This window comes from Canis lupus, chromosome 34 (assembly GCF_011100685.1).
Source record: "Canis lupus familiaris isolate Mischka breed German Shepherd chromosome 34, alternate assembly UU_Cfam_GSD_1.0, whole genome shotgun sequence".
Taxonomy (NCBI): domain Eukaryota; kingdom Metazoa; phylum Chordata; class Mammalia; order Carnivora; family Canidae; genus Canis; species Canis lupus.
In genome coordinates this window covers 31,092,545-31,116,875 of record NC_049255.1, presented here as the reverse complement: position 1 = coordinate 31,116,875, position 24,331 = coordinate 31,092,545, and the positions used below count along the sequence as shown (strand labels likewise).

The 24,331-nt window shown below is 35.4% G+C and overlaps 1 long non-coding RNA gene across 1 annotated transcript in view; it reads right to left on the bottom strand.

Moving 5' to 3' along the window:
• Positions 1 to 24,331, bottom strand: part of LOC119867519 — an 81,036-nt gene that overhangs the window by 30,581 nt on the left and 26,124 nt on the right. The gene's annotated exons all lie outside the window — the stretch shown is intronic.

Sequence of the window (24,331 nt, the reverse complement as noted above, 5' to 3'; positions counted from 1 at the left end):
GGTGGTTTTCACTGTGTTTATCCACCTTGCAGTTTTCTTTCTTCTTGGCTGTGTGAGTTGATGTTTTAAACAGTTTTTTGAGGGCAGTGCTAATATTTTTTCCCCACTTTCCCTCCTCCTCCTAGGACACCAGTTACATCTATTTTTGACTGCTTGTTATTGTCTTCTAGGTCATTGCGGCTCTGTTTATTTCTTTCAATCTTTTTTTTTTTTTTCTGTCTGTGCTTCAGATTATATTAGATAATTTGTGCTTCAGATTAGTTTCTATTTATTGAGGCTGGTTGAGATTCTCTCCATTTCCCCTGCCCCTCTACCTCTGTCTCTTCTCTTAAAAAAATAAAAGTAGGCAGACATAGAGAGACAAACATATAATGATACTTCTCTCTGCAATGTTGTATCTGCCATCATTCTCATTCAATAATTTTATTTAGGTATTGCACCTTTTTTAATTCTGAGATTTTTTGGTAGGTTTTAAAGAGATTTCCTGTCTCTCCTGAAATTCTCAATCTCTTCACCTTTTTTTCACCATGAATTATTTAACATATTTCTAGTAGTTATCTTGAAGTCCTTGTCTGCTAATTCCAACAAATCCACCACCTGTGTATTTCTTCTCTTCATTTTTTTTCTCTTTTGATTATGGATCACTTTTTCTTTCTTCACATGTCTATTAAGCTTTAACTATATACAAAACATTATAGATGAAAAGTTATAGGGAATCTTGATTTTGTTATATTCATTGAAAGAATGTTGACTTTTTCTATATGACAGTTAAATTGTTGTTGGATCGTCTTTATCCTGTGAAGGCTTTGTTTTGGTTTCTTTGGGATGAACGTATATTTATTCTATTATTCCTAAAATGGAGCTCTTTATTTTTAGAAAGACTTTGACTCCTAAAACATTGGCCCATCTGTGTTTCATTGGAACTCCTGAAGTATTTGCCAGATACCCATATGAGCCATCAAGACACCTATAAAAATGTGACCTACCTTCACCAATCCTGCAGCATTTTTTTTTTTTTACTTTCTCATGTAATAAGAATTTCCAGGCTCATCTTTTTACCTTCCTCATCACATATTTAATATCAGCCATTGCTCTGGTTCATTTGGTGATTAATAATATTTTTAAAACAAAGATCTAATTGCCAGGAATCCTCATGTCTATGATACATCATTATTTCTGGGCCCTTTCCGTGAAAAGAGATAGGATTTTTTTTTCTATAGCTTCAAGGGCATTTCCAGTTTTGCCAATAATGTGCTGCTATGAGAACAACCCTACTTCTATCTCTACATACGTATATATAACAACAGGTTTCAGACATTAGACAACAGCCAACACAGGATTGTCATCCATGAGAAAAAGGAAACAAATAGACCAACATGATGATTAAAGTAGGCTATTTTCTGAAGGCAGTTTCCGGGCTGTTATCCAGGGAAAAAGAAACCAAAGAAAGCCAAGCAATCTCAATAAGATGAAGAGCCAGAAGTCAGAGTTAAAGGAGGTGAAGAAGGCTCAACTGTGCTGGGAAGAATACTGGAGAGGAGTCAACAGCACAGGAAGGTACAGAGAGGTCTTTTGGAATATTTATCTTAGTATCCGTCTGTCAGTGAAAGGGATGAAATTCCATCAGGGTGGTATAACCAATCTAAACAAATCCTTGAGTTGAAAAAGATGTCAAAAGCAGAGATACATTTACATTTACGGGGCATCAGGGATAGTTCACGTATGGGTTTTACTTTAGAAGTTGAGCTGAATCAGCTGCAGACTCTGGACTTCTCCAAACCCATCCTCATCATGCTTCATGCTTCACACCCTTAACCCACCCCCAAAAGATCAAATTGACTACAGTAACTGAATGCCACACAAGTCTTTCAAACCTCTTGAACGCAATGATACAAGATCCATCATGCAACATGTAAAATCCATAAGGTCCAGGATCCAATACAAAATTACTAGGTATGCAAAGAAGCAGGAAAATCATATGGCCTATAAGCAGCAGAAAAATGAAGCAAAGGAAAGGGATATATAAATGACAGAGTTAAGGGAATTGCTGACAAGTGTCTTAAAATAGCTATAATATAAGCCCCAAATGTGCAAGAACATAAATAATACTACAAATATGATGAGGAATGAACTAGAAGACAGCAATGGGATGAAAACTTGTTTAAAAAAAAAAAAAAAAAAAAACGTAAGGCCACAGAACTTTTCAAGGCGTAAAGCATCATTTCAAACAAATCATACATTGGATGGTATTAACAGCAGGTTAGATGCTACAAAAGAAAAGATCAGTGTGCTTGAGGATATGATAAGAGAATGAAGCACAAAGAGCATATGGCCTTAAAGGGGGAAGAAAAAGTATTTGAAGACACAATGGCCAAGGAATATCCTAATTGATGAGAACCGTGAACCCACAGATAAAAAGTTCAACAAATCCAACCAGAATATAGAAACATATACCAATGCACATCACAGTTAGATCTTGATAACCACTGAAAAAAGAAAAAAAAAATCTGGAACCTTCTATACTCAAAATTAATAAAGATTTAGTGAAAACTTTTAAGTGTAGATTGATTATGTTGAATCTTTACTAGGTCAGTTTGTTTGCCAGGAAATAACAAAAGGGCCCAAGGTATAAAACAAGAATTACCAGATCAAAGGATAATAAGTGAAGTAGTAAAATAAAGAGATGATAACAGACAACTGATAAGGAGTTATTGACCAGTAATTGTACTGCCTAAGGCAGTATCTGTTTTGCTCACACTATTATTTATATTAATGAGCTTCTTAATGCCTTCATCTTTTACTTGTGAGTACCTAGACCTTAGAGAACTCTGTGTACATCTACAATTTAATGACATACTATATTTAGCATCTCCTGGAGATGCAGCAAAATTAATAATGCCACATATATGATATAAAGAGTCCTGTCACTTTGAATTTGCTGCTCGAGCAACTTTGCTTTTAAAAAGTATAAAAATTACACAGTGGTACTTAATGAGTTGAGACATTTGCAATGATATTAACCCTCCAAAATCATTTATTTGGAAAAAGGAGTTTTCTAAGTACATTTTAAATCTTCCTTAGAACAATCATTTTTTAAAAAATTTTTATTTAAATATTTTATTTATTTATTCATGAGAGACACACAGAGAGAGGCAGAGACACAGGCAGAGGGAGAGCAGGCTCCCTGCGGTGAGCCCGATGTGGGACTCGATCCTGGCACCGGGGATCACGCCCTGAGCCAAAAACAAAAACAGACACTTAACCACTGAGCCACCCAGGCGTCCCTAGAACAATCATTTTTTAAAAAATCTGAATACATATGCCTTTAACTACCTATCCACCTACCCATCCATCAATCTATTTACCTTTTTGAGGAAGCTACATCACTTATGAAACCTAATTACTATGGAATTATGGAAACTATTCAAAATTAACTGAGAAAATATAAACATTAATATCTCACTTAGTAGCAGTCTAGCAATAATTGCATCATGTAAAAAAATAATTGTGTCACATTTACATTACATTTTATACTTTATAGAGTTCATTTGTACATATTATCTTATTAGAATTTCACCATCCTGTGAGAGGAGAAGAGAGCTAGTCTGACGCCCACTTGAAGTAGGAGAAATCCAGCAGGCAGAGGAAACAACAGATTTGCTCACTATCACGTGGCGAGTATTGGACTTAGAGTCAGCTGTTTTGGTTGCTGTTCCAGTGTTTCGTCCACCGTAACACAGAATCTCTTTAGAAACTGATGCAAATGGCATACTGCTCTTGCATTGATTGTTTCTCGCTAATAGCATATATAGTGTAATTTTTATAATTCCTTAAACAATTACATTTAATTGATTAAATTTATCATTGTTCTATGAGATTAAATCTCTTAACATTGAAGTGTAGTGTCAGTAACTAATAACACAATAGCAATGAACGTTGATTTAGACAGTGTTCGATTTCTATTGCTATCTAACAAGTTACAAATATAGCAGCTTATGACCACCTTCAGTGGTTATCTGACAGTGTTAGGAGGTCAAAAGTCGAGTTTGGCCCAGGTGGATTCTCCGCTCAGTGTACTACAAGGCTGAAATTAGAGTGTCAGCAGGTCTGCAATTCAATGTAGGACTTCGAGTCCTTTACCAAAATGACTAGTTATTGGAAGAATTCATTTCCTTATGCTTTCCACATGGTGTCCTCCATATCCAAGCCAGCAACAGCAGACGGAGTCCTTCTATGCTTCAAATCTCTCTGATTTATCCTTTATCTGCATCACTCTGACTTCCTCTTCTGCTTTTAAGGGCTCCTGTGATTGTACTGTGCCTACCTAGATAATCCAAGACAAACTTTTTATCTTAAAGCAAACCGATTAGTAGCCTTTATTACACCTGCAAAGCCTTTTTTGCCATGTAATGTAACATGGGGTTGGTATAATGCTAGGGGCAAAGGAGATAAGCACTAAATTCTCTCTATTATAGAGAGATTTTTTGATAAGAAATAGATAAGTAATATTTTTTTGTCTGGGAATAAAGTTTTATCTACTTAAAATTAAACTTTAAATGTTCAAAGGCTGGATCCCTGCCTGGGTGGTTCAGTGGCTTAGCGCCTGCCTTTGGCCCAGGGCGTGATCCTGGAGCCCCGGGATCAAGTCCCACATCAGGCTCCCTGCATGGAGCCTGCTTCTCCCTCTGCCTGGGTCTCTGCCTCTCTCTCTGTGTATGTCTCTCATGAATAAATAAATAAAATCTTTTTAAAAAAATGTTAACTGAGATTAAAATTCATTCGAAAAATACTTATTTAGGGATGCCTGAGTGGCTCAGCACTTGAGCTTCTGCCTTGGGCTCAAGGCATGATCCCACGGTCCCAGGATCATGTCCCACATCGGGCTCCCTGCATGGAGCCTGCTTCTCCCTCTGCCTCTATCTCTGCTTCTCTCTGTGTGTGTCTTTCATGAGTAAATAAATAAAATCTTTTTTTAAAAAAAGTATTTATTTGGTACATAGTAAAAGTCGTATTTATTTGGTACATAGTAAAAGTCAAAAAACATATACTTAGCATGTGCTATAGACCAGGTCTACTGGAATCAAGACAAAACTATATCTTAGTGTCTTTGTCCCTGGTGTATTGAATAGTACCTGACAAAAAAATATGTGGGACATACATTTCATAAATAATCATAGGATAAAAATATAATCATCTCTGACCCCAGACAACTGACAGTGTATAAAGAACAACTGGTGTGCAAATTCTAGTGAAAGAGAAAAACCAGTATCTCAATAGCTAGAGGCCTTAGTATATAAAGGATGAAAAGGCAAAAGATAAGCCTGGAAAACAAGAATCGGATCTTTAGAAGAAGGGCTTGAAATGCTAACTTTAGAAAGGGACTGGTGTGGGATCCCTGGGTGGTGCAGCGGTTTGGCGCCTGCCTTTGGACCAGGGTGTGATCCCTGAGACCCAGGATTGAGTCCCACATCGGGCTCCCGGTGCATGGAGACTGCTTCTCCCTCTGCCTGTGTCTCTGCCTCTCTCTCTCTGTGACTATCATAAATAAATAAGAAATTTTTTTAAAAAGGGACTGGTGATAAAACAGTCTTTTTTATAGTCTTTTGCTCTTTTGTGTAAATTAAAAACAAGGTATTGTCTCTTCTTGGAATATTGGGATGGGGGATTGGAGGAATAAGAAGGTATTATTCCTATGGATGTCCTGCTACATACATTATAGATATTGATAAATAAATGAAGTAATGTACTTCAGGTAAGAGGTTTCTATTTATTTGTGAAACTATATAATGTAGATTATCCCCTGTTCTATCTACATGTAAGTCTTATGATTCATTATCAGGTTCATGAGCAAGTACATATTTTCTGTGTGACCCATAATTAGACACCAAGAGTATTCTCTAAGATCCCAAATTGAGGAAATCATAATAATCCAACATATTTCATAATTAGACACATCTGACCACTTCTTTCCATTGTTCAAAAAGTCCCCAATGCCATCCTACTGCACTTAAGTTAATGTCAACCTCCTCAACAAGCCCAGAAGACTTTGCCTTTTCTAACCTCTGCCTACTTTTCCAATCTTTTTTTTTCATACAGGTTATCTACCTTTACTGTCTTCGCTATATGAACACTGTCCTTGTTTAAAGCACACTATAGTATATTCTCTGTTCTCTTTAGAGCCTTTTAACATTCTATTCTTCTGCACAAACTTCAGCCCATTTACCTCATAAGAATTATGCCAATTGCAAATCAATGTTGTTTTTGTTTTTGCTTCTTCATGGTTAGATGTAGGTGGGTTTTTTTTAAATAAAAATATCCAAAATAGTTTTCTTTCATTTTTTACCTTGTGAAACATTTTAAATAGTATCAGATGTTATTATTTTAAAAATTTGGTAAGATTCCCATTCTTTGGTTCTTGGGACTTGGGGGAGAGGAAAAGACAATATTCTTGTATAATTGATTAAACAGTGACTTCCTTTCTGTCTTCTATGCTCTGCCTTCTGGAAATCTTAGTAGTTGGCTAGTGGACATCCTAGATCAATGCTTTAATTTTTCTAACCTTCTACTTTTCATCTCTTTTCTTGTTGTTTTACTATCCAGAAAATTTGATCAAATTATTTTCCTTGTGTTACACTGAATTTTATATTCCTCCATTATATTTTAAATACTAAGGTCTCTTTCTTATTCTCTAAATGTTCTTTTTTATTGTGATGCATTGTAATACTGTGATCTTTGTTTTCATGTGCAATATATTTGTTCTTTTTTAGAATATAAATTATAATTTTTGAAAAAAAATTTCTGCCCTCTCAATCTCTCTTTCCCTCTCTCATTGTCTTTTCTTTCATATTGGAGCATTCCCTTTATCTATATTCCGAGGCTTTTTTTGGAGGGAGGAAAAGTTAGTGCAAATTTTAATTTTCTAGGTCTAATGATCACATCTGCTAAAACCAAAACCAAATGGAAGGGATTCTAATCCTCTAAACAGCTAATATCTTTAATTTTACAGCTATGTTTTTATCAGGGCAATTTTTATAGTGTCTTCTAATCCTGGAGAGAAATGACATTTATAATGTAATTTCCTAAATTGTATGTCTGATCCTTAAATTTTATGTAAAGAAAATGTACTCCACAGGTGATCAGTTTTATTACCTTGATTAGTAAAGTAACTAACAGAGATAGTAAATCAAAGCTCATGAGGAACCTCATGTTACCTCTACTGAAGTGTAATAAATAAATGGCCCCAAGTCTTCACCCTTGCCTCCAATATGTGCTGGATGGCTGGTTTGTACAAGCACACCCTGAAAGCCTCTATTAATCACTATATTGAGAATATACAGATCTCATCTTCCTTTGTAGTCTCATCATGCAGGATATGTGGAGAAACATGCTATCCAGCATTCAAGATTGGGGATTCTGAGGGGTTACCAACCATGAGCATCTCCTTTGTAATGAAGAATATCTAGGCAGCAGGCATGATTTCCTTGGAACACCTGTCAGGCAAGGAGGGGAAAGGCTACAGATAGTTGCTTGACTAGTTGCTACACTATAAAAGTTTATTGCATGTGGATCCCAGCAGTGGATGCTTTCTTTGTCCTATCTGCCCGTCCCAGACCAACTGTATAGCAGTTCTCCCAATAAATCTAAGTCTTGATTGCTGTCTCCAGGTCATTTCTTCTGTCTCTCCGGGCCAACAGCCACCCTTGGCTTAGAGTCTGCTGAGGTGCACTACACACCTTGCCATGACCACATAATGAGCATGGTGTCCTTTTCTCCCCTGCTGACTTCAGGCTCAGATATGTAATTGGTCTGGTCTGGCTAATAGGCTGCAGATGAAAGTAGCAGCAAGTCAGTTCTGAGTTGAAATGTTAAGAAAATGTATGTTTCCTTGAGAAGAGACCCAAGTATATTAGAAAGGGCTCTCTGAGAAATAGAACCAAAAGAAGGGATATATATATATATATATATATCTCCATATGATTCTGAAGGCTGAGAAATTCTGAGATCTGCAATCATCAAACCTGCAGCCTCAAGACTCAAGAAGAGGCACTGTTTCACTTAGAATCCAAAGACAGGAAAAGACCCAAGTCCCAGCTCAAGGTAGTCAGGAAGAGGAATTTCTTCTGACCTACCAGGGAGCTTTTTGTTCAGACCTCCATCTGATTGGATGAAGACCATTCCTATTAGAGAAGACAATCTGCTTTACCCAGTCAATTCAAACATTAGTCTTACCTGAAAACAGCCCCACAGACACACCCAGAAAATATTGACCAAATATCTGGGTACCCTGTGACCCACTCAAGCTTACCTAAAATTACCCAGCACATCTGGTAGCCATTGCCTCTACAACCTAGTCCCCAAGATGAATTCACTTAAAGGAGAGCTTCCTAGCTAAGGTTACCAAGCCCACAGTTTTAAGCAAAGCATAGCCTTTATCAACAAACCCTCAGAATCCACAAAGGCATGAGAATAAGTAATTTTTATGTTAATCTATTGAGTTTGGGATGGTTGGATGGACAGCAATAATAACCCACACAACTAGCATTTCCCTGTTAGATAATTGGATGGCCAAACGTATTTATGAGAAGAACAAGCACAAAGTCATACTAATATATTTAATTTGAAGATCACTACTGATATTTATATACACTTTATTCTGAATCATTTTCACATTTGCTGTATTGGAAACAAATGCATGGTTTTAGGAGGAAATTAGTATAAATATAAATGTCAGTGTATATCCCACAGGAGATTGAAAGCTGTGTCTTAAAATGAATAACCAAAATGAGTTATTGAAGCGATACCAAAGCAATTTTATTTTTTATTTTGAATGTGGCATGTCTTTGTGAGCATTTATTCTCTGTGCTTGGTTTTCTAATATATTCCCCCTATAATTTATGTTAAACTAACCAATTTTCTGTTCCTGTACTTGTCATCATGTAATGCCTTTCCGATAAGTGTGTTATGACAACTACTTTCTAGTCTTCAGGAATCTGATCTGTCACAAGCACACTTCTAAAAATATCATTTGCAACTTCCCTAATTTCTACTGCATTTACTATGAAGTCTATGGATGTGTATGCCATGTTTTTCCAACACAGAGCATTTTATTTTCCTAAAGAACATCTGATGATACCTGAATGCTACTAGAAGATGTTTTGTAAAATGAAATAAATTTTCTCTTGTCTAAATTACTCCTGACCTTCCCTACAGATAGCTCAAATTCTTCTTGAAATAAAGACACATCTAGTAACAATGAAATCAAATATTAAACCTGATAGACAGTTGGACTTGAATGCTGTGCCAACAATTTAGTAGGTACTTGGTAGGCATAGAATGTCAAATAATTGGCTTCTGTCTCCGGCCGTGTGTTTCCTCAGCTTAATGTTTAGCTTACAAGTACCTTACAATCATTATATAAGATTACACATGCAGCAGATAATTTAGAAGTGTCAAGATGCTCAGCAGTGGTATTTTTTTTCTTTACAGAGGATTGTGTTTATATGAGAGGCTACTTAATGCCAGTTTAATTGTGGTCTCACTTAAAAAGAAATTTTTAATACTGAAAATGTCAAGTGGCATCTAACTTGTAATAATAGCTATAGTAAAAATAATAAGGAGAAAGTAGACGAGTCATGAGACCATAATGTGTATATATGGAAATATACAAAAGAAGTGCTTCTTACAGGTAAACAATAATTTTGTTATTTGTCGTCATTAGAATTCTAGTCCAACTGAGAAATTGCTACTAATTTGTGGACAAGTACAGTATTACTATTTTCTTATCCCTCGGAGTAAGATTTGCAATATAAATAGGTATTAAAATTGGTTGTATTATTTTCTTCTGGTAGGTGGTAGGAATCAGAAATTTTCTGAATTCAGGATATATCTTAGGGTAAATGTGGAGGGAAAAAAGAAATCCATGTATTATATATAATAAAAATAACATTTGTGAGAAATTCATTATATTTTCAATATTTGCTAACCATTTTACTATTAATTCAAAACACAAGCTAGCCTGTGAAAGGGTTTATCCCCATTTGACAAATAGAAAACATAAATGCCAAGAATTTACGGCATTTGCCTAATATCATATGACTGGGAAGAGACAGAGAAGGTGTGAATAAAATAGGTGCAGCTCTCTTACATCTACAGCCAACACTTAAACTTTGACATTACCCTAATCACTATGTGGAAGTTGAATCTAGCATTACACTTTTAGACCAAAATTTCCTATTTTTTTTGTCTGTTTCAACAATTCACGTTCTCCTTACACTTCCAAATCCATAATGTTGAACCAAAAAGTAGAGAAAGCCCACCCCTCTCTATATTTATCGCTACATAAATCCAGGATTCCTGATTACCATTATGAGTGAAATCTTTCTGCCATAATTTCAATGTAAAATTCCACTTCGAAGTGGAAAAGTAGGCACCTCATATCCCCTCTGCCAAGCCATTACCAATCTCCTGTTGCCTCAGACTTGAGTGCCGCCATCATGTCATCCCAGGAATCAGAAATGCTTCAAAATTCAGAAGAAATCAATTTTCATCTTTCAGTGAATAGCAACTCCTTATTGTCCCCCTGAAAACTCAGTTCTCTTTAAGTGATACCCAATTCAGAATAGTTTTAGTATATATTCATTTTCTCAAGACAAAATATCATGTCATCGGCGAAGAGGGAGAGTTTGACTTCTTCTTTGCCAATTTGAATGCCTTTAATGTCTTTTTGTTGTCTGATTGCTGCGGCTAGGACTTCCAGTACTATGTTGAATAGCAGTGGTGAGAGTGGACATCCCTGTCTTGTTCCTGATCTTAGGGGAAAGGCTCCCAGTGCTTCCCCATTGAGAATGATATTTGCTGTGGGCTTTTCATAGATGGCTTTTAAGATGTTGAGGAATGTTCCCTCTATTCCTACACTCTGAAGAGTTTTGATCAGGAATGGATGCTGTATTTTGTCAAATGCTTTCTCTGCATCTAATGAGAGGATCATATGGTTCTTGGTTTTTCTCTTGCTGATATGATGAATCACATTGTTTTACAAGTGTTGAACCAGCCTTGTGTCCCGGGGATAAATCCTACTTGGTCAAGGTGAATCATTTTCTTAATGTGCTGTTGGATCCGATTGGCTAGTATCTTGCTGAGAATTTTTGCATCCATGTTCATCAGAGATATTGGTCTGTAATTCTCCTTTTTGGTGGGGTCTTTGTCTGGTTTTGGAATTAAGTTGATGCTGGCCTCATAGAACGAATTTGGAAGTACTCCATCTCTTTTTATCTTTCCAAACAGCATTAGTAGAATAGGTATGGTTTCTTTAAACGTTTGATAGAATTCCCCTGGGAAGCCAAAATACTAGAAATCATTGTTTACACTTCACATTCTCTTATTCTCTAATCCATCAGTGATTCTGGTGATCCTATGTCTTAGAGATCACCAGAGCCCATCCTCTTTGCTTGATCTCCACATTTTCCTCCCCCAAAAAAGCTACCGTGGTCTCCTATTTGGGTTTTTACAATGCAATTCTATTAACTTATCACTCTTAGCCACTCCTATTAACTTTTACACTCTTGCCCATTTCTACTAAGGCAACTGGCTCACAAAGCAAGTCTAATCAGATCAAAATCCTTACTCAAAAAGCTTCAATTTTTTAATAAAAGATTTAATAACTCATAGTATTACATTATTTTAAGTTTCTATGTTCTACCGCACTGATCCTTCCTTTGCTTAATGGAACCTCAATACTTCACCATTGAACCTTTCACATGTTCCTTTCTCTGTCTGAGATGCATTTTCCCTCCCTCCATGTGTTTATTTGTTATTATTCCTTCATATCACAGTTTAATTTCTCCAGGGAACCTGTCCTTGTTCTCCAAAAATAGGTCTTTCCCCCTCTCAAGGCACTGTGTGCTTTATCTTCCTAGATTTTACTTTGTTGTAATTACAATATTGCATATTTGTGATTTTCTTAACATCTGCCCAATAAAGAACTCTAAGTTCCATGAGAACAGAAATAGTGTTGCATATTGAACCTTGAGAATAGAAAGTCCTTAATAAATATTTGCATATTAATGGATTGATTGATATAAGTGGTAGAAGGATTTGTTGATATTCTTTATTCTACCCCAAATTAAATTTCTTCTCTCTTTATCTATCCTCTGGGATCTATAAGGTATTATTTCCTTGTCAACTTGCTCCTTTGGTTGAAGCTTTTTCTTTCAAATTTTCTCTCTATAAGTCACTTTCATTTAACATTTAATATGCTTAAATACTCTCCCATGAAAAATAATAATAATAATAAGAGAACAAAATACTTTCTTCAATCCTAAATGACTTGTAGATATCTCTCTACCTCTTTCACTGAGGAGTTTTTCAGCAGGGAATATATACATATAATTTATATATATATGGTGATATATGATATATATAAACACATGTGTCTATATCATGTATAATAATTAATATATATTTAATTAAATATATGTTTTCTTAAATATATATTAATTTTATATCATAAATATGTATAGATGTATAAAATGTAAATATATTAATTAAATATATATTTAACTAAATATATATTTAATATATAAAATATATATCATATATAACATTTTTATCATAGAATATATAATATCTGTATCTGTAGCAAAGAGTAAAGTGCTATCTATTAGAGATGAATATTTTGTTGCCTGGATAAATGAATTAATACATGAAAGAAAGTTTAATGGTAAGGAAACCATGGAAGTAGGAATATGGTTAATTTGGTTTACAGGGATGATTTTAATTTTTCTGAGATTGAAGATTTTTCCAACCATGGAAATAAATGAAAGGTAGACAAGGGGTATCCATGAGTATATTTGACCTCAAAATTATGACCTCTGTATTTCTTTCAAATTATAAGGTAACTATTTAACTATGTTGGGAGGGGGGAATACAATTTGTTTTTCATCAGAATGAGTTGAGTGGGTAGCATCTAAATGGAGAAATAATTTTTGTCTTAAGGCTCTAGGACTAATATTATGGTGGTAAAATGAAATTGAAATGTCTTACAGGCTTTTCAAAGGAAAACATGAAAGGATGTTATTATCAGATACATATGTGTTTCAAAGGAGAGGAAAGATTTAAAAAAATAAATTGCAGGTTCCAGATAGATATAAGAGAGAGAATAATGGTATAAAGAAATGGAGGTGTCCAAAGAAACTGTGTATTTTTGGAGGAAAATATAATGTTTGTCTGCTAGGTTTGAAGTGACAATATAATTATTTCTATTTTGCTTCTTGACCCTATCAGGTCTAAGAATAAATGTAGTATGTGGTAAGCATAGAACCCAACTGATGGGAGGAGAGGAGCACAGGCTCCACTGTTTGGGGCTGTGTCATAATGATCACAGAGGGACAGTTAATCCAATTAGTTAAATGAAGGTTGCTTAATAGAGCTACTTCTGTATAGCTTTTCTTAATTCTACTCTCTTTTCTACCTGGGAATTTCTCATTCCTTTTTTAAAATTTAATTTACATATTACCTCATCCAGGAGAGCTTCTGACATTACCAGACATGCAATGTTCTCTTGCATTACTTGTAGTTTTTAAGCCTCGGAATAATCAATGCATTATTTGCTCCGCCATTGCCAAAGTTTCCGTGATCTCCAAAGTACAGGGATTGTATTCTGTTCATCATTGTATCCCACTGACTGGCACAAGACTGTTTTTATTTTTTTATTTTTTTTTATTTTTTTATTTTTTATTTTTTTAAGATTTTATTTATTTATTCATGAGAATACACAGAGAGGGGAGAGAGAGAGAGAGAGAGAGAGAGAGAGAGAGAGGGGCAGAGACACAGGCAGAGGGAGAAGCAGGCTCAATGCAGGAAGCCCGACGTGGGACTCGATCCCGGGTCTCCAGGATCACGCCCGGGGCTGAAGGCGGCGCTAAACCGCTGAGCCACCGGGGCTGCCCAAGACGGTTTTTACACTAAGAGATAATTAATGATTGTTTCGTAGTTAGTGAATGTTTCACATATTAATGTATGTTAGATAAAGGCTGGGTCATATCTCAAGAAATCAAATGTTAAAATGAAGTAAACATGAAGGAAAGGCAATTGAATGTTTCAGTGAATAATGGATATTTGAGTGAATGTGGTATGCTAAGAGAAAATGTAAAAGAAACCAAAAGTTTGAAGGAAAGAAGGATTGAAAGCTAAGCTTTCATTTACGCTTACATTGTTGGGTGGTATATAGGATCGGTACTTAGGAAAGTCATCATAAAATTGTCCAGAGACACGGGAAATAGGAGGAAAACAGAAGGAGGCACTATTCTTATTCCTGTAACTAACAAGCATCTTTTGACAGTTGGCTCTTACAGGTCTTGATGAGGCTGTGGGTTATATAGAAGTAAAGAAACCTTGATTCCAATGTATATAATATTTAAGGAATTAAAATTTAATGAAAAGAAATACTTATATTGCTTGAGTCTTTAATCATAGAGACTGGTCAAATATTCAAGAAAAAGTTCAAATTTATGAGTCAATCAAATATATAAACCAAAAAAATGCCCAAATTAATCCCCCCAAATAAACATAAACTAATAGATAATATCAGATATAATACTTAAAATGCTTTAGAAGCAGCATAGCATGGATGGACACTGACCAAATAGAAAAGACCCAGGCCAGTTTATCCAACTGGAGCATATCCACTCTTTAATAGACCTGGATACAACACATTCTTCCTGATAGACACTAATTTATTTTCACTTCTTCAAAAATGTTTGGAATAATTTCAGAGTCTATTCTTTGAAGAATTAAATTCTTAGCATTCAGTGTCTTCTTTATTTAGCCAATTATTCTATTCTTCTCCTAAGCCAGGTGTTTAGTCACCTACTTAGATTTTGTATTTTCAGCAGTTTTTTAATAATGCTGACTTTTCAGAGTTTTTCACTGTAATTTAAATTACAATTTTCACCAATATTTCTTTTCAGCATTATAATGTGCTTAGTGATATTAAGAAATATAATTGCTCTTTGGCTGAAAATGCATGGTCCAATAAATATGAAGACAGTTTTATACTGCGCTGTCAAAAACAGCTTTTGAACTATAACTACAAGTATATATTTTTTCAAAAATTTTTATATAATGCAGTGATGTGTATGTGTGTGTATTCTCTCTTTATCAACAATATAATCTAGGGGTATCTTTCCAATGTGACATACATTGTCTTATTTTTCTATTTGTAAACATGGATTGAATAGATTTCCCTTATTTCTTTTTTTTCAATTCCTTCAAAAGAATAGACAAAATCTTTCAAACTGACTTAGGCTAAATGCAAGCTCTTATTAAAATATATGCTTTTGAGTAAAATAGTAAGTAATTGAATGAAAAGATGAAAACATGAATTCTACTAAATAAAAATTTTAAAATTCATGCTACTAACCAACCCCACGCAATGGTCTATTTAGATTTACTAATCCTTCACTCATTCAATCATTCAAATTGTGTTTATTGAGCACTTATGAGCCAAGTATTGTTCTAGACAAAAGATAAAGTTCCAACTCTCGTGGCATTCATATTCTAGTAATATTCTATTAAGAGGACACAGTACAAATACATCAATGCACATTCAGATTATAAGAAGTTGACAAAGAGGTGGTAGACAGTCTCTAGGATGGCACCCAATGATCCCTGTGTCTTGTTACTCACGCGCCTGTGTATCCCCTCCCTGGCTGTGTAGTTTGATACATTCCGTAAATCATTACAATAATTGAATATAGCATGCAGTACATTATTATCATTAGCATAAAGCAGAAATGACGGTATGTCACTTCCAAGATTAAGTTTAAAAGACTCCACAGCTCCTGCTTGGGTATGCTATACCCTCTCTCTAGGATGACTTGGCTCTGGAAAGTCAGCTGCTATAACGTATATATGCTTTCAAAGCTTGTAGAGGACCATGAGGCAAGAAACTAAAATCTTTGGCCAACAGCCAGTGAAATTAAGCTCACCAGCAACCACATGAGTGACCTTGAAAGTAGATCTCCTCCAAATCAGACCTTTAGACGAGGCTGCAGTCCTTGCAGTTTGTAACTTCACAAGAGACCTTGAACCTAAACCAACTAGCTAAGTGGCTCCCAGATTCCTGACCCATAGACCCTGTGAGGTAATGAATGTTGTTTAAGTTACTAAATTTGGGGGTAGTTTGTAATGCAGGAATAGACTAATTAATTAGTCATAGATAATTAGGGCTAGGGTTAATTAATTAGTCTAATTAGTAATAGATAATTATGCAATTGTCTACTTAATTAGAGTTTAATTTTTCTGATTATAAAGGTAATGTATATTTCTCAGATAAAGTTTAAACATTACAGATTATGTTAATAACTGCATCCACAAGATGAGTTTGTTGATTATTTCACCAGAATTTTTGTTTATTCATCTTCTAACACATGATACATGTTCATTTATTTGACCCCAAATAAAAGTGGATCATGTTATATATTCTATTATTAAATTTCCCATTTTACAAGTATCCTGAACAATTCATATAGATATAACTCATTTTTTTTCCAAATACTCTACTATGATCAATTCTATGGGTAAACCATGATAGGATTTAAAATCTTCTGTCCTGATAAAAACTTGGACTGACTTTATTTTATATAACAATACAATATTTTGTGAAATTTTGCAAGTGTTTCTTGAACAAAATATAAATCATATTATTTAGAAAACAGTGGATTTATAAGTTGTACCTTGAAAAATGAAAGAGTGAATTCAGTTAGCCAGTTTGGAGATTTAAGTTTTTTAAAAAAAGTGTTTTTAAATATTGAATTAATCAATTTAATTGAAATGACCAAATTATTAAAGACAGTAAAATGTATAAATATTTTAATCTAAATTATGTACTTTTCCTTAGCAGAATAGTAGTTGATTAATTAACATTTTGATTAAAATATTTAATAAACTTATAGTTCATTTTTTATTTGTCTGCAACCTCACTTTCCCATCCAGTTCAAAAATAAAATCTAGGGGATCCCTGGGTGGCTCAGCGGTTTAGCACCTGCCTTCGGCCCAGGGCATGGCCCTGGAGTCCTGAGATTGAGTCCCACATCAGGCTCCCTGCATGGAGCCTGCTTCTCCCTCTGCCTGTGTCTCTGTCTCTCTCTCTCTCTCTCTCTGTCTCTCATGAATAAATAAATAAAATCTTAAACAAACAAACAAACAAGCAAACAAAAATAAAATCTGTATCTAATGGGTAAAAATCACAGGTAGGCTAAGTTACCTTAAAAAAAAAGATGGCTATAGCATTAGCTGAATTTAATATAAATTGTTTTAAAATGTAAAACTATTAAATATATTATGCCAGTTGAAAATGGGATGGTTAATCAACCCATAGAAAAAATAGAATTTTGGAGTAAAGTGTAAACAATGTCTACCTGATTTTTTAGAAAAGGAAGAATTAGCTTCCCTCTTTGAGCTGTTTGAATCATTGATGAGTTACAAGAGATAGAGATTATTGCAGCAGCCTATTTTATCCTATGCCGCTAAGTATTTAATTGGTCTAACCGGGACAAAGTCCTCTACAACTCCCCAAATACCTGCAGGAATTTCCACATTCACAGCCCTTTTCCTAATAGGCAATATGACTAATTCTGGCCAATTGGTTGAAAGTCGGAATTGTGAGTGTCACTTTCAAGTGACTATTTTATAATCACTGTTCATACTTCCACATTGCCAGGAGAAATGAACTCTTCTTAAATTAAATTCCTGAGATTTTAGGGTATAACATGTGACTATAGCATAAACTAGCCTATCTGCTTAGTGCACTAATTCACCTTATAATAATCTTCTATTCACTGAACAAACAATATAGTTTTGTTCTGCCCATATCCTAATGATCAAGAAAGGATGTGTGATGAGGCCAACATGAATATTCTTATAAATGTGACAGGTACATGTCCCATTGTCAAATAGATTGGTAGTAGGATTTTGTGTATCCGTCTTCTTATTTTGGTTAATTTTAGTCTGTCAAAAAAGATAACTATTTCTTCTAGATTAAAAATAAAGTTTGGGATAAATAAAGTTTAGGCTCTAAGCCTAAAATACTGAGTTCCTGGGACTGAAATACAGTACTTTCTCCGTGAATAGTGCCCTGCACTTGTACATACACTCCCCTCCATCCTGGTAAAATCTTTTGATATACTTTCATTCTGCCACTGTGCTTGTATTCTTCATTTAACCACTTTTTGCAGTATACATTTAGAAAAACATACATAAAAATCAGAGAAGGGTGTGCATAGAGATAAAATAAATAACATTTTTATAGCGACATAAAAAGAAATACCACTTTCTTTTATCCCAGTAGCACTAAATATAATTCCACATGCTTAAGAGTTTAGACTCTTGCCCTCAAAATGCTATAAAAGCACCAACCTCAGAAATGATTCAAGAGTGTAACAACACAGTTCATCTTTATGTTTAACCTTTTTTCTTGGTACAATTTAAGAACACTTTCATATGTTCTGTTTTTGGTTCAAATAGAATTTTTAGTAACTCATTCCTCAGGATTCTCCTTTATAAGCCAACCACCTTTTTTTTTTTTCTTTTAAAGCCTTCTTTATATATCTTATTTTCCAGGCCATTTAATATTATCGTCACTCATGGCTGCACTCCCTGGATTCTTTCCAGGTTTTTTTTCTTCCTTAAAATTTATACCATAAAATCTTAGAATAATCAAAACTCGATACAAATTTAAAAATCTCCATGTTTATTGATATACCTGCCAGTCAATGGCCCAACACTATTTTTGCAAATAAAATTAAGGCATAAAATATTGCATCACTCACATATAATGATGATTGCTTTAAAAAAAGTAGTACCAATAACATGGTACCACAGTAATGCTATATTCCATTTTTTCACTAATTTCAGAGTATCTAAAATACACTGAAACGTGGTTAGTGATTTTGTCAACTGATTAAATTCGACATGTGTTTACGGACATGCCAAGTAAATGCAAGACATGTTGTTTTATTTTATTTTATTTTATTTTAAAGATTTTACTTATTTATTCATGACAGACAGACAGAGAGAGAGAGAGAGAGGCAGAGACACAAGCAGAGGGAGGGGGAGAGAAGCAGGCTCCATGCAGAGAGCCCGACGTCGGACTCGATCCCGGGTCTCCAGGATCACGCCCTGGGCCGAAAGCAGCGCCAAACCGCTGGGCCACCAGGGCTGCCCAAGATATTCATTTTAAGTACCTTTTTGTTCTATGTAGTTTGACTAATATTTTAGAGTAAAATTCCTAAGCTTTTTTATTTTAAATAGATTACTTAATTTAATTTTTTTTTTAAAATAACTGACTTACTCTGTCGGAATTTTTTATCTGGCTTTTATTTTTCTCTTATTTCTTATTTTAATTTTCTGTGAAAGTGTCTAGCACAGATAATTGTGTTTTGAATTTTAACCCATTCACAAAGTTATATGTGTTTATTTCACAAAATCAAAATCTTTTTAACAACCAGATCCCAACTTAAAGCCCTGCACAACTAATTGCTTCTTAGACTTGGATTAATAGGTCATATAGATCAAGAACTAGATCACAGGTCTACAAATTAAGCTTTTAGTAAACATTTTAGGGGGAGATATTCACATGATTCTGTTCTCAGGCTCCAAAATAGTGTTTCCCAAAGTTTCCTTGTAGAACATTAGTTCCTCAACATGTTTTTTTCAGAAATAGCCTCCAAGGTCAATTAAGTTTGAGAAACAGGGCCTGCAGAACACCACTTAAGAGATTTAAAATGTTCAGGAATATATTCAAGACTCTGAGGAAGCCTGAAGCAAACAAAGCTATCTAATTTTTTAGCAACCAATTTGACCACATAGCTGTTTATATGTAAGAACATGTGTGTACACAATTCTATTAATATTCTGTGGAATGTGTGCAAATCAATGTTCTAAAAGCAGCAGCTTGCAAAGTCTGTCTCTTGACCAGTGATTCTCAACAGCGGTCTACAGACATTTTGGGGATGGCCAAGTCCTTTGTTGGGGGCAAGGACTGCTGTCTGTGCCTTTCAGGACGTTTACCAGCATCCAGAATTCTACCCACCAGATGCCAGTAGCAATAAAAAATATCTCCAGGGGCGCCTGGGTGACGCAGTAGATTAAGCATCAGATTCTTGGTTTCGTTTAGGTTGTAATCTGAGTCTTGAGATGGAGCCTTGAGGCGGGCTCCAGCTCAGTGCAGAAGTCTGCTTAATGATTCTCTAGAGGAAGCTCTACTTCTTTCCTTCTCCCCCTCCCCACCAACTCGAAATAAATAAATAAATCGTTTTAAAAAAATCTCCAAATATTGTCAAATGTACCCACAGGGGCAAAATTGCCCCCATTTGAGAACTATCAATACAATTTTTTTCCACTCAGGTTAGATCTCACTGAAGGGAGTTGGGAACATTGCAATGAGAATTTGAGTAGATGAGCTGAGAATAAAAGGCAAGATGATAAGAAGATGGTAAATCCTCATGGTAATGGCTTGCTGAGTTCTGAGGAATGAGGTGTGTGATTCTTTGTCTGTTCTTCATGTTCGTGAGTGTGCCTATCTAAAACGATTGCACTTCATACCCAAAGCACAGAAAATCAATTTGTCTTTTAAGCTTTATAGTTTTGCTCACCCTCCTACCAGGTAAATATTTAAGGATTCCCTGGACCTCTTCTTAACTCACTTGTACAGTCTACCTGGATAATCTTAACTACTGGCATGGCTTCAAGTAACACTAGAGTCTGATACATCTAAGCTGGTGTGTCACCAATCCTGACTTTTATCCTTTTAACAGAAATTTCCATCTGAATTGAAAACTTCAAACTTAGTATCTTATTCCCTAAAGTCTGTTTAGGGAATCTTCAATCTGTCTAGGCATCACCATCGTCCTGGTCCTGCAGAATAGGAATGAGAAGCTGAGGCGAGTTCCAGTCCATCCTCACCTGTTCCAGTGTGTGCTGGCTCCCCCCTCCACACCTGTCTGCCCTCCCCAACTCACTGCACTGCTGACTGCAGACTCCAGCTTCTGGAGATGGAAGCTTCACATTGGCTTCATCAGCTTCCACCTCGGTTCACTCAAATCTCTGCAAGAAGTCTTAATATATCATTCTGAGTGATTCTGTTTCTTTAATGGAATTAGGACTCTCTCATCCTGATTCTAAGTTCTCGTTCATCAACCTCTTCTCTATTGAGGAGTCAAATTGTCCTCTCTCATCTTTTGTCCATGTCTCATATCTTTCACCTTCATTTTTTCATCCTGCCTTTATCAATCCTCTGTCTGGTCATCCAGTCACCAGGCTCAAATTCCTTGTTGACAAGGTCCTCAGTACTATCTTTCTAAAAAGTGACTGTCCATTCACTTGTCATTCATTCACATGTACAAAAAATTAAGAAGCATTCACTGTATACCAGGTCCCATCACGTATATTGCAGATGAAGTAACAAAAAGGACAACCATAACTTCTCTCATAGGGTCTACAGAGTCATGAGGGAGAGAGGCAAACAGGAAATAAGCTTAATGAAATCAGTATAAGTGATAAGTGCTTGGAGAGAAAGAAAGGTGATGAGCTAGAGCAGAAGGAGAGGACTGAGGAGAGGCACATTCTGGATAATGCTGGCTGGGGAGGCCCATCAAGGAGGGCTCTTTAGGCTGAAGCCTGAGAAAAAAACAGACCTATCAGGATTTGACTGAAGAAACAGAATCATTGTGAGTGAAAAATAAGGGATTTCTTAAAGGCATTGGGAATAATATGTGTAAAATCTCTGAAGCAATCGTGTTTGGTACAATTGATGAACTGCAGAACAAAGTGGTGGGACAATAGTAAAAAAGCAGGAGAAGATCTGGGGATTAAAGAAATAGGCAGGGTTGAGATTTTGCAATGTCACTTAGGCTGTGTAGTTAGAAAATGGTCACCATTTCCTTCAGAGTCTTCTGTTGTCTTTCACAATAAACCCAAGTTTCTTAACTTTGCATCCCAGCTGCTAAACTGGGGTTACCACATCTAGCTGAAGTGGGAATTGCCTAGAGTGATCATAAAAATCCTATTCTTGGGCTTCACTGCCTGAGATTATATTTTTAATTGGTCTGAGCTGGATTCCTAGTAACTGCTGAATTAGAATTGCATAGAAATGGCTCACACCAGTGTATTTATGAGTATTTTAATTTTCATTTAGCAGTTACCCATTCCTTACCTGGGGCCATGAGAGATGAAAAGTTAAGATAATAAAACAATTAATTAGAGGTAGACAATAGAGCTTTTTGCATGATAACCAACTGGAATTTGGCCAGTAGCTGCTTGTATTCCTAACAGAGAAGGGCACTAGATGACTCTTTCCATTTGCAATGACTAACAGAGCTCAGGTCATTTTTTTTATCTCCCTCTCCTTACCCCTAGGTTTGAATGATGTGACTCTGCCTCCTGCCTTATACTCTTAGCTTCCACACTCTCCTAAGAAATTGAAATAAGGCTGAATTTGATTTATGAGAATCATGAAATTTAGTTCATCCTCTACTAGACTCCTAGATGTAACTAGTATTGAAATAGAAAAATTCCTTGGTAACGTAACAAAACCTCCCTTCCTCTTTCCCGCACATTAAGACACAACAAAGGGATAATGAATAGAAGAAGAAAAAAGGATAGGATTAATTTTTAGTTTTCCACTCCAAGTTTTATGTTTTGGTGAGGACTAGTTGCCTCCATTTTCCTATTTTCCTTTTCTCTTCCAATAAAGAAATGCATGTATTTATGGTTTAGTTAATGCAAAATGATTTAATTTTAATTTTAATTTTTTTTTATTTTTATTTAATTTAGCTTCATGATTTTATTTGAATTCCAATCAGTTAACATACAGTGTAATGTTAGTTTCAGATGTAGAATTTAGTGATTGAACCCTTCCATACAGCACCTGATGCTCATCACAAGTGCCCTACTTAATCCCCATCACCTACTTCACCCACGCCCTTCCACTTCAGCAACCCTCAGGTTGTTCTCTATAGTTAAGAGTCTGTTTTATGGCTTGCCTCCCTCGTTTTTTTTTTTTTAACCTTATATTCATCTGTTACATCTCTTAAATTTCACATGAGTGAAATCATATGGTATTTGTCTGACTAATTTTGCTTAGCATAATACATTCTAGCTCCATGCACGTCATGGCAAAGGGTAAGATTTCATTCTTTTTTATTGCTGAATAATATTCCATTATATAATATGTGCATATGTATACCACTTTTTTATGCATTCATCAGTTGATGGACATTTGAGCTCTTTCCATAATTTAGCTATTGTTGACAAGGCTGTTCTAACCATTGGGGAGCATGTATTCAAATCAGTAGTTTTGTATCCTTTGGATAAATACCTAGTGGTGCAATTGTTGGGTTGTAGGATAGTTCTATTTTTAGCTCTCTGGGGAAAAAGTCTGTATTCCCATCAACAGTGTAAGAGGGATCCCCTTTCTCTACATCCTTGCCAACACCTGTTGTTTTCTGTGTTGTTAACTCTAGTCATTCTGACAGGTATAAGGTGATATCTCATAGTTTTGATTTGTATTTCCCTGATGATCCGTGATGTTGAGCATCTTTTCAAGCGTCTGTTGGCCATCCGGATGTCTTCTTTGGAAAAATGTCTATTCTGTCTATTTCTTAACTGGATTATGTTTCTCTGGGATGTTGAGTTTGATAAGTTCTTTATAGATTTTGGATACTAACCCTTTATCAAGTATGTCATTTGCAAATATCTTCTCCCATTCTGTAGGTTGCCTTTCAGTTCTGTTTATTGTTTCCTTCACGTGCAGAAGCTTTTTATTTTGATGAAGCACCAGAGGTTCGTTTTTGCTTTTGTTTTTCTTGTCTCAGAGATGTATCTAAAAAGAATTTGCTATAGTCAATGTCAAAGAGGTTACTGCCTCTGTTCTCTTCTAGGATTTTGATGGTTTCCTGCCTCACATTTAGGTCTTTCATCCATTTTGAATTTATTTTTGAGTTTGGTATAAGAAGTGGTTCAGTTTCATTCTTCTGCTTGTTGCTGTCCAGTTTTCCCATCACCATTGTTGAAGAGACTTTTTTCCATTGGCTACTCTTTCCTACTCTGTCAGAGATCAGTGTACTATATAGTTGTAGGTCCATTTCTGGGTTTTCTAATCTGTCCCAATGATCTAGGTGTCTGTTTTTATGCCACAACCATACTGTCTTAATGAATAGCTTTGTAATATAGTTTTGAAGCCCAGAATTGCAATGCCTCCAGCTTTGCTTTACTCTCAAGATGGCTTTGGCTATTTGGGATCTTTTGTGGTTGCATACAAATTTTAGGATTGTTC